This window comes from Oncorhynchus mykiss, chromosome 16 (assembly GCF_057628025.1).
Source record: "Oncorhynchus mykiss isolate SJ-2025 chromosome 16, ASM5762802v1, whole genome shotgun sequence".
Lineage (NCBI taxonomy): Eukaryota > Metazoa > Chordata > Actinopteri > Salmoniformes > Salmonidae > Oncorhynchus > Oncorhynchus mykiss.
In genome coordinates, this window is record NC_143037.1 from 8,196,580 (window position 1) to 8,217,118 (window position 20,539).

Consider the following 20,539-nt stretch of genomic DNA (forward strand, 5'->3'; position numbering starts at 1 on the left):
AGAGCTGAAAGTTTCAAGTGCAGTCACAAAAACCATCAAGCGGTATAATGAAACTGGTTTTCATGAGGACCGCCACAGGAAAGGAAGACCCAAAGTTAACTCTGCTGCAGAGGAACAGTTCATTAGAGTTAACTGCACCTCATATTGTGGCCCAAATAAATGCTTCTCAGAGTTCAAGTAACAGACACATCTCAACATCAACTGTTCAGAGGAGTCTGTGTCAATTAGGCCTTCATAGTCGAATTGCTGCAAAGAAACCACTACTAAAGGATACCAATAAGATACTTGCTTGGGCCAAGAAACACGAGCAATGAACATTAGACCGGTGGAAAGTCCAAATGTGAGATTTTGGGTTCCAACCACCGTGTCTTTGCGAGACACAGCGGTCGGAAGCTGGTTGAGAGAATGCCAAGAGTGTGCAAAGCTGTAATTAAGGCAAAAGTTGGCTACTTTGAAGAACCTAAAATATATTTTATCAATTTTTTGGGGGTAGTACATGATTCCACATCTGCTATTTCATAGTTTATGTCTTCACCATTATTCTACAATGTAGAAAATAGTACAAATATAGAAAAACCTTGGAATGTTTGACTGGTATTGTATGCTTGACATAAAATTGCCAAGCTTTGTCAAGCAAGACCTTATTGATCTCTGTCAAGTAACTACACAATAACAGCAAAGTAAATAGCCTAGACATTAGTATTTCCTCCATGTAAACCGTAAGGGAGTTCAACGCTGGAAGGAAGAAAACATGGGGAACCCCACATTAACTAAGCCAGTTGTATTGTTTGTTTACTCGGGGCTGGGCTGTCCAACAAACAGATGAGCCCCTCACACCACAGCTCATATAGACATTTGTTTACTTCTGTTGAGAGTAGGTCACTGGTGGGGAATGCAGGCTGTTTAGGGCGGGAAGCTGTTGATGTTTTCTGTGTGTGGCTGGTAGGCCCCGTAGTACTTAAGCTCTATACATGTTTGTACTTCAGGGCCACCGTATGTAAACTCGGGTACGAAAACTAATTTAGAAAACATGCAAGGTAAATAAGAAAATGTTGAAATGTTTATGCAAATGTGATTAGTAATCTAATGGTTCTTCGTGTCAACAAATATTGATTGAAAACATCTGGGTGATGTGTGACGGAGAATTTTGCAATACAACACTAGTACAATCACTCAGACAAGGTGGAGATTCTAACATATGCCAATGCTGTAGTAGTCCATTACAACAAACATACAACAACAAAAAGAGTTTGGAAGTGTCTAGAATGTTAAGTTGTGTGGACGGTGTGCGTCGTCATGTAAATTCAGGATTATATTTCCACTATAAACACTAAGTAGTGTTGTTTTTCAAACCATCTTTCAACTAAATATTTACATCTGATAGTGGTGATGTTGTCCACTTAATTTGACCAGATGTTTAGGTACATTCAGTGGTGGAAAATTACACAAGTGTCATACTTGAGTAAAAGTAAAAGGTACCTTAATAGAAAATGACTAAAGTTAAAGTGAAAGTCACCCAATATAATACAACCTCAGCAAAATTTTTAAAGTATGGTTTTAAATACACTGTGCTTAAATATCAAAAGTAAATGTAATTGCTATAATATAATTACTTATAAGTTAAAATCCACCCAAAACCACTCAATCCTTTATTTACAGTGTTACATAACACTAAGATCTGAGAACAATATTTTTGTGACCAAATGTTTAATTTTGTCGTTATAATACGGTTGTTAGCAACATGTGAAAAATGTATGTGGAAATCTGTTGCAGCTTAAGTCAACTGCAAAACCCACAATGCTCTCTCTATGAGCTGGCTGGCTAGCTAAAATCAAATCAAATTTTATTTGTCACATACACATGGTTAGCAGATGTTAATGCGAGTGTAGCGAAATGCTTGTGCTTCTAGTTCCGACAATGCAGTAATAACCAACAAGTAATCTAACTAACAATTCCAAAACTACTGTCTTGTACACAGTGTAAGGGGATAAAGAATATGTACATAAGGATATATGAATGAGTGATGGTACAGAGCAGCATAGGCAAGATACAGTAGATGGTATCGAGTACAGTATGTACAAATGAGATGAGTATGTAAACAAAGTGGCATAGTTTAAAGTGGCTAGTGATACATGTATTACATAAGGATACAGTCGATGATATAGAGTACAGTATATACGTATGCATATGAGATGAATAATGTAGGGTAAGTAACATTATATAAGGTAGCATTGTTTAAAGTGGCTAGTGATATATTTACATCATTTCCCATCAATTCCCATTATTAAAGTGGCTGGAGTTGAGTCAGTGTCAGTGTGTTGGCAGCAGCCACTCAATGTTAGTGGTGGCTGTTTAACAGTCTGATGGCCTTGAGATAGAAGCTGTTTTTCAGTCTCTCGGTCCCAGCTTTGATGCACCTGTACTGACCTCGCCTTCTGGATGATAGCGGGGTGAACAGGCAGTGGCTCGGGTGGTTGATGTCCTTGATTATCTTTATGGCCTTCCTGTGACATCGGGTGGTGTAGGTGTCCTGGAGGGCAGGTAGTTTGACCCCGGTGATGCGTTGTGCAGACCTCACCACCCTCTGGAGAGCCTTACGGTTGAGGGCGGAGCAGTTGCCGTACCAGGCGGTGATACAGCCCGCCAGGATGCTCTCGATTGTGCATCTGTAGAAGTTTGTGAGTGCTTTTGGTGACAAGCCAAATTTCTTCAGCCTCCTGAGGTTGAAGAGGCGCTGCTGCGCCTTCTTCACAATGCTGTCTGTGTGAGTGGACCAATTCAGTTTGTCTGTGATGTGTATGCCGAGGAACTTAAAACTTGCTACCCTCTCCACTACTGTTCCATCGATGTGGATAGGGGGGTGTTCCCTCTGCTGTTTCCTGAAGTCCACAATCATCTCCTTAGTTTTGTTGACGTTGAGTGTGAGGTTATTTTCCTGACACCACACTCCGAGGGCCCTCACCTCCTCCCTGTAGGCCGTCTCGTCGTTGTTGGTAATCAAGCCTACCACTGTTGTGTCGTCCGCAAACTTGATGATTGAGTTGGAGGCGTGCGTGGCCACGCAGTCGTGGGTGAACAGGGAGTACAGGAGAGGGCTCAGAACGCACCCTTGTGGGGCCCCAGTGTTGAGGATCAGCGGGGAGGAGATGTTGTTGCCTACCCTCACCACCTGGGGGCGGCCCGTCAGGAAGTCCAGTACCCAGTTGCACAGGGTGGGGTCGAGACCCAGGGTCTCGAGCTTGATGACGAGCTTGGAGGGTACTATGGTGTTGAATGCCGAGCTGTAGTCAATGAACAGCATTCTCACATAGGTATTCCTCTTGTCCAGATGGGTTAGGGCAGTGTGCAGTGTGGTTGAGATTGCATCGCCTGTGGACCTATTTGGGCGGTAAGCAAATTGGAGTGGGTCTAGGGTGTCAGGTAGGGTGGAGGTGATATGGTCCTTGACTAGTCTCTCAAAGCACTTCATGATGACGGAAGTGAGTGCTACGGGGCGGTAGTCGTTTAGCTCAGTTACCTTAGCTTTCTTGGGAACAGGAACAATAGGTAGCTAGCTAGCTACAATAGGTAGCTAGCTACAATAGGTAGCTAGCTACAATAGGTAGCTAGCTACAATAGGTAGCTAGCTAGCAAGCAAATGTATGTAAACAAGCAAATGCATGTAAAGTAGCTAGTTAGCTGTAGAATCCCCTAAAACAAACTGCACTATCAATTTAGGAGTCTATAATCTCACCATGTTCAACCTGACAGATTGATGTGGCTCACAGAGTGGAGTCTGACATTCACAACGGTACCATGCAATGCACCCTGGACTAGAGGCAGACAAACAGGAAAAACGTGCTAGACCCTCTGTTAAATTACACATTTCTCAAGGTCGGAATATCGCAAAAATATGATCAATGGCTCATTCGAGAGAAGACAACCTAACGCGTTATGACATCGGCTAGTACTGGAATCTGAAATGTATGATAGATGTTTTCACGGGCCAGAAGTCATATTCCTATTAACTTCCAATGTAATGAGAGAGACTTTATCACAGTGCTACGTCATACCGGCCGGATCTCTGCCTGCTTGAACGCCAATAACTCAGATACACATGAAAACATGAAATGACCCAGGGAATCGATAGAACATCACTCAGAGTTCCACAAAAACAATACAGTAGAAAACAAAACTATTGTATTCTTCCTATTAGACAATGACTCCCCTATACTAGTCAGGACACGGTCAATCAAGCTCTTAGTTTGAATGATCCAGGAAATTAGGGTTCCCCAACTGGTGGCCTGTGGATCGAATCAAGTTGATGATCTTTGTCCTACAATCGATCCAGTTTAGAGCCCTAGGAATATGTGCAACAGGACAAGTACTCCCCTATTGTCAGGTTGGGTGACGCTTTACTTTAAGTATCAAAAGTATAAACCATTTTACATTCCTTATATTAAGCAAACCAGAAATGTTATTTATTTACGGATAGCCAGGGGCACACTCCCAACATTATTTACAAATGAAGCATTTGTGTTTAGTGAGTCGACCAGATCTGAGGTAGTAGAGATGACCAGGGATGTTCTCATGAGTAAATGTCAAAAATAAGAACTATTAAAGTAGAGAGAGAATTTTTTTTTTGACTAAAGTAGTACATTATAGTATTTTTTACACCACTGGATACATTCCACAGCCAATTATTTTAGAACACAACTGTATCGGAGTGAAAGAATAACATTTAACAGGGACAGCGCACATGAATCAAACGCCAAAGTGCCGGAGTTAGCAACAAAGCAGATTTTCATCTGTAGATACCACATCTCTCTACTCTAATCTTACATCATTACAAATGTATAGACAATAACCATTTAATCATAACGCCAAATATGCTTTTAGTCACTTACAACCCAGTTCAAATTGTCTGTTTAGTTCTATGGCATTAGAAAGGGTAAACATGTGTTTTTATAAAAGGAAACGTTGTTCGAGCAAAGAGAGAAAAAAACGATTTCAAAGATGAATTCTTAAGAGGTTCTATAAACATTTGACAGCTTAATGGTATCTTGTTGCTGACATCATTTGTTCACAAGTGTAACGTAGCATGTACTTTACACAAATCTCTGAGGATTTGAAAAGAGATCTGAAGCCTGAGTTTACTGTCCAATAAAGCAGTAAAAAAAAAAAAAAAACACAACCATTAGTGGATAACCGAATGCACTTTTACGATGAGGCCTCAAAAGCGATACATTTTTTTTTTTTTTTATTGATTAACTGATGGTTCGTAATCACACAAAAATTAAGAATCTCAATCTTCATACACTGAGTACAGGAAGGAAGACCTTCCTAATATTGAGTTGCAACCGCTTCTTCTCTCAGAACAGCCTCAATTCGTCAAGGTATTTTCTAAGCTGTTCGTGCCTATATTTCTAGCATAGAGTTGGCCCTGTGATAAGAATCACCACACAGTGAGGCAGCATCCTAGCATCTGTTTGTAATTACTGGGATGTAGTGTGTGTGTGTGTGTGTGTGTGTAATATAGAACCAGCATTATGGTCAAGATGGTTCGCTCTATCTGGTTTTATGGCCACTCTCCCTGTTGTGCCTTTTTATAGGTCTTGATGATCAGTGGCTAGATCTCGATAAGCCCAATAAAGCTGTATTTATGTCCACAGTTATTTTGTCAGGTTTACTCCAGAGATCTTATCAGCTTTGTGGACGATGTTTACTGATGCTGAACACTGGGGTCAAACAGCTTTGATGAAACGTGACAACATTGACATGAACGGCAAAATAAATCAAATCAAATTCTTTGACACATATATATGTTTAGCAGATGTTATTGCAGGTGTAGCAAAATGCTTGTTTACTAGAAGCGAAGCAGCCCACTCTGTCAGCGCCATCATACCCACAATTCTACATCTATCGTTAGGATGTTTATGTTGAGTTTAAGTACCCTAAGCATTCGGTATGGGGAGTAATGGAAGACAACCTAAGAGCAGATTTGACACAACATAACCACATGAATTCATCTAGGATTTCTGATAGATGTAATTGACATATTTAGAGACATAAAATACAGCAAAACTCATTATGAAGTGCAATATCATGCAGCTGGCATTGACCACGTGTACTGTGACTGGTTGGGTTCAGCCCGAGGTAGTTGATCCGCTACGGAAGAGAAGAGACTGACGCCACCAACATAAAGCCGTCAAATGTCTTCTATTTGGAGCCGTTTACAGTTCATCAAAGTACGGGTCGAAAGAAGCTGGAATTAACCAAGGGAATGGCGAAAAATTATAACATCTCAGTGCAAACTTGGATTCTTTCTCATCAACTCAAACCACTTTAAAACCTTGTCACAAAAACAAAAAACGCCAAAATATTAACCAAATTCAGCAGCAACATTCCATAATGACAACTTAAACCATTTTGCACAAAGTAGAAGAATAAACATATTAAATGTTTGTAAAGGTGTTGCTGAACCTGGCAGGAGCCTATGTCTCTACTTCGTGGGCTTTTGAAGCTTATTTTAAAATGTTTCATCCCCCTTATCAAAATACCACATTTTCAATTAAAGTTTATGTACCTAATATGGACTAAGCTTCTGCTATTAAAAATTGTAATATTAATCATTTTTATATGAAAAGTGTTAATTACACACCAAATAACTTTGCCGATCTCACCTAGAGAGTTATGAAAGACAAAACCCTCAACGATCTACTTTAGTGTATAATTATGACTGGAAATAAACCGATCGCAACCCTAAAAACATCATTAAGACATACCTGTAATGTTGCAGCTGAGTCTGGATCCAGCGAGGGTCTCCATCCGAGGACAGTAGGGGCAGGCTGACTGTGTATGGGTGTCTTCCAGTCAGACCAGAGTCTGATGCTTGTTCCTCCCCTCCCTCTCAGATGAATACGGTCTATTATTTTTTAAAGATATTTCAAGTTGAATTAGGTTTGATTTAGGTCTCTCTGCTTTAGCGAAGGCTCTTGGACTGCTGGGGCTCCGATCATTGGGATGTCTTCCTCTACCCGAGCACCCCAGTGAGGTCAGTTCTGGACTTGGAGCGATGGCAGTCTCGTTTTCAACTCTTTGGAACAGGAGAGACTTCAGTTGAACTCAGAGGTGGCTGCTGCTGAGGAGAAGGAGGGGGTAAATATGTGAATGTGTTTGAAACCGACAGTGATTGGTGCAATTTTAGCGGTTCCTGTCTTCATCTACACTCAGTAATGCAATTTAGCTGTTTTCTATGGCCACAGAACCATCCTGCTACTGTGAACGTGTATAACATAGGCTAAGTGAACACAATTAATAAGTAATTTACTTAGTAGTCTGGGGAAGGGTATACTCATGCTAATAAAAACACTACTGCTACAACTACACTCTGTCAACATGTCAACAGTACTCGTAGTTCTTCAGGTCACAACACACTGAAGTTCACTTTAAAATGAGCTAGATGTTGTAGAGAATGATAATATCATGCATCTACTGCAGGTCCAGGATGTACAGGTCCAGGATGGGCGTGTGCAGGTCCAGGATGTGCAGGTCCAGGATGGGCGTGTGCAGGTCCAGGACCTGCACACGCCCATCCTGGACTTGCACACGCCCATCCTGGACCTGCACATGCCCATCCTGGACCTGCACACGCCCATCCTGGACCTGCACACGCCCATCCTGGACCTGCACACGCACATCCTGCCTGGACCTGCACATCCTGGACCTGCAAATCCTGGACCTGCAAATCCTGGACCTGCAAATCCTGGACCTGTACATCCTGGACCTGTACATCCTGGACCTGCACATCCTGGACCTGCACATGCACATCCTGTGCAGGTCCAGGATGTGCGCGTGAGGTATTGAATGAAAATGACAGTACCTCACACGATACAGATTAAAAACTAAGCACAGACGCGTGGTCAAAAACGGATGCTTTACATTTGAGTCTGCTTCGGCAGAACTTAAATACTCATAGTATTCAACCAACGGAATTATCACAAATATGATCTCAGAAAAATATTGGTAATTCAAATCTCCTTAACTTTAAAATCATAATTGGATGTGTCAATACATGTAAGGATCTAATCGACATGCACATTACACAACTTTGCTAGTATGCGCTGTTAAGTATGTAGTGTTAGTTTCCTACTTTAAGGTTTAATGTCACATGCACAAGTACAGTGAAATGCCTTTCTTGCAAGAACTAAACCCAACAATGCAGTAATCAATATCAATGTATTACTGAACAAAAATATAAATGCAACATGTAAAGTGTTGGTCCCATGTTTCATGAGCTGAAATAAAATATCTCAGAAACGTTCCATGTGCACAAAAAGCTTATTTCTTTCAAATGTTGTGCACAAATTTGTTTACATCCCTGTTAGTCAGCATTTCTCCTTTGCCAGGATAATCCATCCCCCTGACAGGTGTGGCATATCAAGAAGCTGATTAAACAGCATGATCATTACACAGGTGCACCTTGTGCTGGGTGGACAATAAAGGCCACTCTAAAATGTGCAGTTGTGTCACACCACACAATGCCACAAATATCTCAGGTTTTGAAGGAGCGTGCAATTGGCATGCTGACTCCAGGAATGACCACCAGAGGTGTGCCATAGAATGTAATGTTAATTTCTCTACCATAAACTGTGACCAACAGATGCATATCTGTATTCCCAGTCATGTGAAATTCATAGATGAGGGTCTAATAAATGTATTTTAATTGACCAATTTCCTTATTATGAACTGTAACTCAGTAAAAAATTTGAAATTGTTGCATGTTGCGTTTATATTTTTGTTCAGTATAATACAAAGAATAACATAAGGTTGAACAAAAATACACAAGAAATAAAGATAAGAAATAAGAAGAACAGGAGAAGTAAGTAAGCAATATACAGGCTCAGTTCCAATACCATATTTGCAATGTGCAGGGATACTGGAGTGATAGAGGTAGATCCGTATAGGGGTAAGATGACTAGGCATCAGGATATATGATACACATAGTAGCAGCAGCATAAATTATGATTGTATTTGAGTGGTGTCCGTGTGTGTTGGAGCCTGTACTGAAAATAAATCAAATACAAGGGTCTACTCAGTCTGTGTTGACATTTTGTTAGCTATTAAGTTAGCTATTTCGCTGTTTTATAGCATGGAGATACAATCTGTTCAGGAGCCTGTTGGTGTCAGACTTTGATGCACCGGTTCTGCTTGCCATGTGGAAGCAGAGAGAACAGCCTATGGCTTGGGTGGCTGGAGTCTAACGATTTTCTGGGCCTTCCTTTCACACTGCCTGATATAGGTCCTGAATGTCAGGGAGCTCGGTCCTAGTGATGTACTGGGCTATTCTCACCCCCCTCTGTAGTGCCATGCAGTCGAGGGCGGTGCTTCTGCCTTACCAAGCAGTGATGCAGCCAGTCAAGATGCTCTCAATGGTACAGCTGTAGAACTTTGAGGATTTGAGGGCCCATGCCAAACTTTTCCAAATTCCTGAGGGGGAAGAGGCGCTGTTGCGCCTTCTTTATGACTGTACACGTGTGTGTGGACCATTTGAAGTCCTTAGTGATTTGGACACCGAGGAAGTTGAAGCTCTCGACCCGATCCACTGTAGCCCCGTCGATGTGGATGGGGGCGTGGCCCACCCCCTCCCGTTTCCTGTAGTGTAAACATTAGTTCGAGGCACACACGTAAAAGACAATGACGTTGAACTAAAATAGTCGACAATATATGTATATTCTAATTGAAACATTATTAATATTTTCATATTGATGGTCGGATATTACTATTAAGCTTCCCAAGATAGGCCTACAGCCTATTTGCTAGCCAGTTACTCTCTATCCAACTGGACAGTGATGTCTAAAGGAGGAGCAAGTGCTAAATGGATCAGTGTCTCTGACAGACGCCAGCGAGAGACAGTTATCAGAGTGTATCTGACAGACGCCAGCGAGAGACAGTTATCAGAGTGTATCTGACAGACGCCAGCGAGAGACAGTTATCAGAATGTCTCTGACAGACGCCAGCGAGAGACAGTTATCAGAATGTCTCTGACAGACGCCAGCGAGAGACAGTTATCAGAGTGTCTCTGACAGACGCCAGCGAGAGACAGTTATCAGAGTGTCTCTGACAGACGCCAGCGAGAGACAGTTATGAGAGTGTCTCTGACAGAAGAGAACAAGAGACAGTTATCAGAGTGTCTCTGACAGACACCAACGAGAGACAGTTATGAGAGTGTCTCTGACAGAAGAGAACAAGAGACAGTTATCAGAGGACGTTAAAAGGAGCTGGATGCCATGGAAACTAGATTGGGAACAGGCCTTACTCAGGAGAATAGCAACTTTTGGACAGAATGGCAGGGCATTGGCTAACTTAAATGGATACATGGAACTTATCTGCCAGGAAAGTTAGGCCTATTGACAAATTAGAACATAAAATGGGATGTAGGGTGAACATGTGAGGTGTGGTGATACTCATAGCAGTCATTGTGTGTATAACCTTGCGTGTCAGTCACACTGCTGTGAAAAGACACTACGGTGTACATTTTTCACATCTTAGCTCCTCCTCCACCAACAGAGACCTCCTGCATGTTTTAATAAAATTGACAGTAGCAGTCTGAGTCATTCTTGTTTAATATTATATATATATTCAGCTATGTATCCAATATGATGATCTAGAGACGATGTGTTACGACAGAGAAAGAGCCCTATGAAACATTAGTGAAGCACTCAGCCTAAAGCCTCAAAGACAGAAACGGCATTCACTTCATTTAAATGATCTGTCTGCAAATAAAACATCTGCGATGTGACTTCTCCTCCATCCAAAGCTGCTTTTATCTGGGCCACAGATAGGGAACATTGAAGTTAACAAAAGCCATGTCCCGCTCCCAAGTATATCCAATATAGAAATGACTCCAGGCCCTAATGGCTTACCTCTCCCAGTGATATTCAGCCTAAATCGAGCCTCTCTCTGGGCTCTGCTGGATTTGAGAGAGGAACACATGAAGCGCAATGATATTGTTACTTCAGTTGAGAGGAATTTGAATGAAATCAAAGACAAACCCCAGGAGAAGACTGTCGAAATCAGACAGAGCAACACACACACACACACACACACACACACACACACACACACACACCTCTCCACTACAGCTCGGCTGTTACCAGCTGTCACCAGAGATAGACAGGGCCACCACTTGCCAGTGACTTCATTTGTTCATTTAGCAAACAAGACAGCTCTTAATCTGGTGACTTTATCAGTCAACACACCAATTTTTTTTTGCTTTAGTTAGCTTAAAATGTTTAGAATTCTCATGGCAAAATGTGTAGATTGCAGGAAATTACAGTAGCTTTAAAAATAGCGAAACAATTTCTCAGCCTCATGGCAAAATGTGTAGAATAGCATGAGATTAGCTTTAAAACTGGAGATCTTTCTCTTTGCCACATAGCAAAATGTGTAGAAATGCACAGACGGAAAAAGGGTTTTAGAAATACATTTTTTTTAAAGACCCCTGCCAAATAATATCAACACATACAATGCATTTGGAAAGTATTCAGACCCCTTGACTTTTTCCACATTTGCAGCCTTATTCTAAAATGGATTAAATGTATTTTTCCCCTCATCAATCTACACACAATACCCCATAATGACAAAACAAAAACAGGTTTTTAGAAATTTTAGCAAATGCATTAAAACTATAAAACTGAAATATTACATTTGCATAAGTATTCAGACCCTTCACTCAGTACTTTGCTGAGGCACCTTTGCCAGTGATTACAGCCTCGACTCTTCTTGGGTATGACGCTACAAACTTGGTACAACAGTATTTGGGGAGTTTCTCCCATTTTTCTCTGCAGATCCTCTCAAGCTCTGTCAAGTTGGGAGCATCGCTGCACAGCCCATTTCAGGTCTCTCCAGAGAGGTCTCTTTGCCTCGATTCTGACTAGTCTCCCAGTCCCTGCCGCTGAAAAACATCCCCACAGCATAATGCTTCCACCACCATGCTTCAACATAGGGATGGTGCCAGATTTCCTTCAGACGTGACGCTTGGCATTCAGGCCAAAGAGTCCAGTCGTGGCTTTATCAGACCAGAGAATATTGTTTCTCATGGTCTGAGAGTCTTTATGTGCCTTTTGGAAAACTCCAAGCGGACTGTCATGTGCCTTTTACTGAGGAGTGACTTCAGTCTGGCCACTACCATAGATGCCTGATTGATGGAGTGCTGCAGAGATGGTTGTCCTTCTGGAAGGTTCTCCCATCTCCACAAAGGAACTCTGGAGGTCTGTAAGAGTGACCATCAGGTTCCTGGTAACCTCCCTGACCAAGGCCCTTCTCACCTGAATGATCAGTTTGGCCAGGCGGCCAGCTCTACAGTAGTAGTTGGTGGTTCCAAACGTCTTTGATTTCAGAATGATGGAGGACCCAGATCTGTGCCTCGACACAATCCTGTCTTGGAGCTCTACGGGTAATTCCTTCAAATCTCATGGCTTGGTTTTTGCAATGACATGCACTGTCAACTGTGGGACCTTATATAGACAGGTGTATCCCTTTCCAAATCATGTCCAATCAAATTGAATTTCGCACAGGTGGACTCCAAATCAGGTTGTAGACTCATCTTAAGGATGATCAATGAAAACAGCATTCACTTGAGCTCAATTTCGAGTCTCATAGCAAAGGGTCTGAATACTTATGTAAATAAGGAATTTGTTTATTTTTATTGCAATAAAAATTAAAAAACAGGTTTTGCTTTGTCATGATGGGGTATTGTGTTAGATTGATGCGGAAATTGTTTTATTTAATCCATTTTAGAACAAGGCTGTAACGTAACAAAATGTGGAAAGAGTCAAGGGGTCTGAATACTTTCCCAATGCACAGTATATAGTTTGAGAAAGGATTTCCCTTCTGTAATTTTAAGAAACATTGCCTTGTAAATCCGTTAAAACACATTCTCTCTTTTTATTTATATATATATATATATATAACTTTTTATTTTATGATGAGGCATATAGTGCCTTCAGAAAGTTCACACCCCTAAACTTTCTCCATATTTTGTTGTTACAGCCTGAATTAGAATTTCAAACAATTTTGATTGTGTCACTGGCCGACACACAACACACAAAAATGTCAGTGGAATTATTATTTAAAAAATGTTAACAAATTAATTTAAAAAATAAAAAGCTGAAATGTCGAGTCAATAAGAATTCAACCCTTTTATTGTGGCTAGCCTAAATAAGTTCAGGAGTAGAAATGTGCTTAAAAAGTCACCTAGTAAATGGACACACTGTGTGCAATAATAATGATGAACATCATTTTTTAATGACTACCTCATCTCTGTACCCCACACATACAATTATCTCTAAGAACCCTCGGTCGAGCAGTGAGTTTCAAACACAGATTCAACCACAAAGACCAGGGAGGTTTTCCAACGCCTAGCAAAGGGCACCTATTGGTAGATAAAATTGTCTGGGGCAAATCCAATTCAACATATTACTAAGTACCACTCTTAATATTTTCATGGTGGTGGCTGCATCAAGTTATGGGTATGCTTGCCATCAGCAAAGACTAAGGTTGTTTTTTAGGACAGGCAAAAATCATAGAGGAAAACCTGGTTCAGTCTGCTTTCCAACAGACACTGGATGACAAATTTCACCTTTCTGCAGGACAATGACCTAAAACAGGCCAAATCCTGCTTACCAAGACGACATTGAATGTTCCTGAGTGATTCACGATATAGCTCAATGTTTTTAAAGTTCTCTAATTAAGGTTTATTGCACAATTAAAAAGGTCAACACACTGTATGTCAAACAGTCAGGAATAATCTAATGAATTCAGGACATAACCATAAAAAACACACTAATAATTAAATTATTTTATATTTGGACAGTTTAACCAGCTTTTTTGACACAATCACTTATCTGGCTTTCAAGTCTGTCTTATGAAAATGCCTGTTTTGTTTAAAATGTAACCAGAATCATGTACAATGCACATCCACTGATAATGACCAACTTCTTGTAGCAGGCGTTATAGACAATTAACACAGGTCTCAAATAATCTCTCCAGCACAAGCCCACGCGCTACTGAGTAGCCATCTTTCTAGATTACTTGGATCGATTTTCTCGCTAACAAGGTAGAACTGCTATGAATACACCCTCATGTCCGTCTACAACTGTTTGAACAACATAGTAACACCAAAACAAAGTGAACAAGCTATCTGGATATAAATATGCTAATTTATCAGAATGAGGTGCCAATTCCTTATATAAATTCATATTTTATGCTCATTGCACATTTATAAAACACAGACTAGACAGCTAGCACATAACAGTCTGTAACTAAAATGCTGCTAGCTGTACGTGGTAGGCGCGACAGAAACTGAGCATTAATATTCTACAATCATGTTCATTGATAGTCCCATTTCAATGGAGTCTGCTTTGTTCTAAAAAGTGGCAGTTGGGACATAATTTTTTTTTTACAATACTGGCTTTTGGAACATTGCACTAAAACATACATTTGAATTAATTCTATATCAAATCGCCCATCCGTACCTGAGTGGCCTAGTTACAGTTTGTACTTATATCAGCTTGACAATCTATGGCAAGAGTTGAAAATGGCTGTCTAGCAATGATCAACAACCAACTTGACAGAGCTTGACAATTTTTTTTAAAGAATAATGTGCAAACATTGTGCAACCCAGAAAGACTCACTGCTGTAATTGCCTCCAAAGTCAATTCTAACATGTTTACTCAGGGGTGTGAATACTTTTGGAATTGAGATATGTGCAAATATTTCTAAAAACATGTTTTCACTTTGTCATTATGCGATATTATGTGCAGTTGGGTGCAATTTTAAAAATATATATTTAATACATTTTGAATTTAGGCTGTACCATGACAAAATTTGGAATAAGTCAAGGGGTAGGAGTACTTCTTGAAGGCACTTATATATATATATATATATATTTAAATATGCACACATACACACAATGTTTTACATATTTGTTTATATTCTAACCCTAATATATATATTTAAATAAATATGGCTTGTGGCAAACTTTAAACGACACTTTTTATGGATATCTTTAAGAAATGGCTTTCTTCTTGCCACTCTTCCATAAAGGCCAGATTTGTGCAATATACGACTGATTGTTGTCCTATGGACAGAGTCTCCCACCTCAGCTGTAGATCTCTACAGTTCATCCAGAGTGATCATGGGCCTCTTGGCTGCATCTCTGATCAGTCTTCTCCTTGTATGAGCTGAAAGTTTAGAGGGACGGCCAGGTCTTGGTAGATTTGCAGTGGTCTGATACTCCTTCCATTTCAATATTATCGCTTGCACAGTGCTCCTTGGGATGTTTAAAGCTTGGGAAATCTTTTTGTATCCAAATCCGGCTTTAAACTTCTTCACAACAGTATCTCGGACCTGCCTGGTGTGTTCCTTGTTCTTCATGATGCTCTCTGCGCTTTTAACGGACCTCTGAGACTATCACAGTGCAGGTGCATTTATACGGAGACTTGATTACACACAGGTGGATTGTATTTATCATCATTAGTCATTTAGGTCAACATTGGATCATTCAGAGATCCTCACTGAACTTCTGGAGAGTTTGCTGCACTGAAAGTAAAGGGGCTGAATAATTTTGCACGCCCAATTTTTCAGTTTTTGATTTGTTAAAAAAGTTTGAAATATCCAATAAATGTCGTTCCACTTCATGATTGTGTGCCACTTGTTGTTGATTCTTCACAAAAAAATACAGTTTTATATCTTTATGTTTGAAGCCTGAAATGTGGCAAAAGTTTGCAAAGTTCAAGGGGGCCGAATACTTTCGCAAGGCACTGTAGCTGATATAGGGTGTAATCATTAGTACATTGGAAAATTCAGGTATGTTAATTCCTGTTTTGTTCCGTTTAAGAAACTTTAAGACAGAATCAAATTCTAAATGCACAACACATCAGCAGTATGTGACCAGGCGAAAAAAAACTGGTCCAAGTCAAACCGCTACACACACCGTAACATCATAGACAGCATAGCTAATAGAGCTAACGTGTTTGGAAACCCGCTATGATTATGCAGTAATGTTACAGTGTGCAGACACCTCATTCTTTCTGCAGGCATCTTTGAATCTTAATTCGGTGCAGATATTTAACAGAGTTTTTGGAAAAACGTGTTCGTATAAACTCGGTGGGAGATTTAACCCGAAAATTTCACAAAAACACATTTACTGGAAGAACGGAGCAGATGCAAAGCCAGTAATACTGTGTAAATTGTTCCAAATAGTCCTTGTGCATAGAGCTGTACGGTTTGTTTAAACTTTGAAAATCATTTGTTTTTTTGGTTTGGCATACATTTTTTACAGTGAGAAATATGAGTCTCAGTGTAATTCTGTTAATGTGCAATTACCCAGCATGTAATCCTTGAAACAGATTCTAAATCTGATTACAGAACAATACCTATGAAACGGATTCTAAATCTGATTACAGAACAATACCTATGAAACGGATTCTAAATCTGATTACAGAACAATACCTATGAAACGGATTCTAAATCTGATTACAGAACAATACCTATGAAACAGATTCTAAATCTGATTACAGAACAATACCTATGAAACGGATTCTAAATCTGATTACAGAACAATACCTATGAAACAGATACTAAATCTGATTACAGAACAATACCTATGAAACGGATTCTAAATCTGATTACAGAACAATACCTATGAAACAGATTCTAAATCTGACTACAGAACAATACCTATGAAACGGATTCTAAATCTGATTACAGAACAATACCTATGAAACGGATTCTAAATCTGATTACAGAACAATACCTATGAAACAGATTCTAAATCTGATTACAGAACAATACCTATGAAACGGATACTAAATCTGATTACAGAACAATACCTATGAAACAGATTCTAAATCTGATTACAGAACAATACCTATGAAACAGATACTAAATCTGATTACAGAACAATACCTATGAAACGGATTCTAAATCTGATTACAGAACAATACCTATGAAACAGATTCTAAATCTGACTACAGAACAATACCTATGAAACGGATTCTAACTCTGACTACAGAACAATACCTATGAAACGGATTCTAAATCTGATTATAGAACAATACCTATGAAACGGATTCTAAATCTGATTACAGAACAATACCTATGAAACAGATTCTAAATCTGATTACAGAACAATACCTATGAAACGGATTCTAAATCTGATTACAGAACAATACCTATGAAACAGATTCTAAATCTGATTACAGAACAATACCTATGAAACGGATTCTAAATCTGATTACAGAACAATACCTATGAAACGGATTCTAAATCTGATTACAGAACAATACCTATGAAACGGATTCTAAATCTGATTACAGAACAATACCTATGAAAATGATTATAAATCTGATTACAGAACAATACCTATGGAACAGATACTAAATCTGATTACAGAACAATACCTATGAAACGGATTCTAAATCTGATTACAGAACAATACCTATGGGCCGTAAAGAAGGCAGTTTGAACAAGTCCAGAACACTCCCGAAGGAAAATATATTTTTTAAAACTGTGTCATTGTTCTAAATCGTATTTTGCCCATAATAGCAAGTTAAGTACTTCTACTTTTTAAGATATGAAAACATCTGAAAGCATTGGGTTAGCTCACATTGCACGGTGCAATCGTGTTACTAATAGATGAAAGCAGTTTATTTGGATATCATATCCCCATGATAATTCAATCCAAATGTTTTGAAATTAAAGTTGATCCAGGACATGACTGTTAGCTATATTACAGATTAATTGATTCAGTGTACTCACAGTCAATAAACAGGCGATAAGAGCAAGAGGTGGGTTGTACATGAACACTCTGTGGACCTAGAGAGCCAAGATATCCTATAAACGACCTTGCTGACTTCACAGTAAACACGTGGTTCATGGGTCAACGAAAGAAAAACGCAAAAGAACATGAACTGCATGTTGTTCTCTGGGCTAAGGTACATCATTAGCATCTCAGCCAAATACTGTAGGCATCTACAGATTGTGTGTGTGTGTACATAAACATGTGTAATCATTAACATACACATGTCACACAGTAACAGCTAAATATAATGTAGTATAAACCACACACATACTACATCAAACATGCACAGTACATACATCAACATATATACATGAATAAAGTACACCTATGTGATGCCTTTGGCAAACATACAGACCTAACAAACACCTGTCTCCTCTAGGTTCGCAACCCACTTTTACAAATTATCGTGAAATAAACCAATGATTTAATGCGAAATTCATGAAAACGACAAACATGTATTTATTTCTTTACATGTCCACCACACTATTTTCTAGACAATGCATTTACATACAGATAAAGGCAGCAAGTCACTTAATACAGAGACGATAGGAGGGAGGTTTTGTCGGGCAGAACGGATGGGCGTATAACGCAAAGGTCTAGCAACCAAAATGTGGCATGTTCGAATCCCATGATGGACAACTTTAGCATTTCAGCCACCTTTGAAACTACTAACTACGGTACTTTTTAAGAACTATTTAGCTAGCATGTTAGCTAACCCTGACCCCTAGTCTAGCTAACGTTGGCCACCTAGCTAACACAGAAACAACTAATTGAAATTCGTATTAGATAAAATCGTGTACTGGACATGAATGCGTGATGGTGGACTCTTTTTTTTGTTGTTGTTTTTACAAAAAAAAAAAACATTAATTTCACATAAGTAATTTGCGTCTGATTCAAACGAATCTGTGAGTGTGTCGCAACCAACCTACAGACAAAAACATGTAGATCCCTCAGTCTCCACTAGCGGGGAATTAGGCAGCTGCTTTTAATCATCACTAATTGCATTCACTTGTTTGAATTTAGCTCACTACTGTAGCCTTGTTCACAACTCAGAAATATGGTTATCCAACAGCTTTATGTCCAATTTCCTTTTCAGTAATGACCTAAAGAGGAGAGATGAATAACATTTGAACGCCTTCACACATGTGCCTACTTTAATTTGACTGACTACTGTCATACCCAGTCGATAATATTGCAGGTGTAGAGCAGACCCCTTGCCACACAAAACGTTATTCTGACTTTTAATGAACCAAATTTGCCAGTAGCCCAACTGTCATTTTAAAACAGTTATACTATGTTGACTGTCCACTATAGCCACAATATGCCTTGTTCTTTCACAGGAAAATCAGCTAACAATTCAATGTACTCTCCCATATCATCTATTCTCCAGGGATACTTTCAAAGAGACATGTTATAATAAATAGTATTAGCTCACACTACAACACAAGTCAGACCTATCTCCATGGGTCAGTATAGAATAGCGCTGCGCTATGACTTCGTCTTTCTCAATTGATGTGAGATGCCAGAATTGCACCCGCTTGAGTCGTATTTCATATTCTAAACGTGAATTAAAACGTTACATTAATAATAGGCGAACTCGTTAAACTGTAGCAGAGATCACATTTCGCTGAGAGTTCACTACCTACACACTCCTCTCGCTCGCACAGGTATACGTTTGTTTCATTTCGCATTCCATTGACTATTTCTGATAAAGCTGTAACTTTTGTATAAAAACCCCAAAATACCTGTAGGAACCTGATGGTAAGAGGGATACCTCTCTGTTGTATGTTATAGGAGCTGTCGGGAGTGAAGCGAGACTGCCATTCCACTTAATTCAAAAGTCCTTGAAGGTGTTTCGATTTCGAAGCGGTTCAACTGCTCGACGCTCACGGAAACAGCCGAGCCGAGTGTCGGAGTGAAGCCGAGTCATTCAATCTTCAAACCGATGAAAATAGGATTGTGGTGGCAGCCAGTAGTGTAAAAATACTTTAAAGAACTACTTTAGTAGTTTTGGGGGGTATCTGTACTTTACTCGTTATGTTTTTTACAACTTTTACTCCACTACATTTTTTTAAAGACAATAATGTACGTTTTATTCAATACACTTTCCCTGACGTCTAAAAGTACTCATTACATTTTGAATGCTTAACAGGACAGGAAAATTGTCCAATTCACGCACTTACCTACTGCCTCTGATCTGGCGGACTCATAAACACTTATTGACTCAAGACATTTCAGCTTTTCATTTTTAATTTACTTGTAAAAAAATCTTTAAACACAATTTCATTTTCACATAATGGTGGGTATAGCTGTAACACAACAAAGCGTGGAAAAGGTCAAGGGGCGTCACCAGGGGGCATCTTCACGGGGTCACAACAAGGGCATCTTGCATGGACTCACTCCATGTGCAATAATTGTGTTTAACATGATTTTTTCATGATTACCACATCTCTGCACCCCACACGTACAATTATCTGTTAAGAACCCTCAGTTGAGTAGTGAATTTCAAACACAGATTCAACCACAAAGACAAGGGAGGTTTTCCAATACCTTGCAAAGAAGGGCACGTATTGGTAGATGGATAAAAATAAAACAAATTAAGCATTCATTGAATATCCCTTTGAGCATGGTGAAGTTATTAATTACACTTTGGATGGTTTATCAATACACCCAGTCACTACAAAGATACAGGAG

At 39.6% G+C, this 20,539-nt stretch overlaps 1 protein-coding gene across 5 annotated transcripts in view; it reads right to left on the reverse strand.

The window, feature by feature from the left end:
- The window catches only part of LOC110492813 (myocardin), a 195,336-nt gene extending 175,589 nt beyond the window's left edge, over positions 1 to 19,747 (reverse strand). For 4 of the 5 annotated variants that reach the window (XM_090201846.1, XM_090201844.1, XM_090201843.1 and 1 more), the window contains exons 1-2: positions 19,591 to 19,747; positions 6,765 to 7,120 (exon numbers count right to left, since the gene is read on the reverse strand). The gene's annotated coding sequence lies outside the window, so the exon portion shown is untranslated. The remainder of the gene's footprint in view (positions 1 to 6,764; positions 7,121 to 19,590) is intronic. The other variant, XM_090201841.1, reaches the window with a different exon arrangement.
- Positions 19,748 to 20,539: the final 792 nt, after the last annotated feature.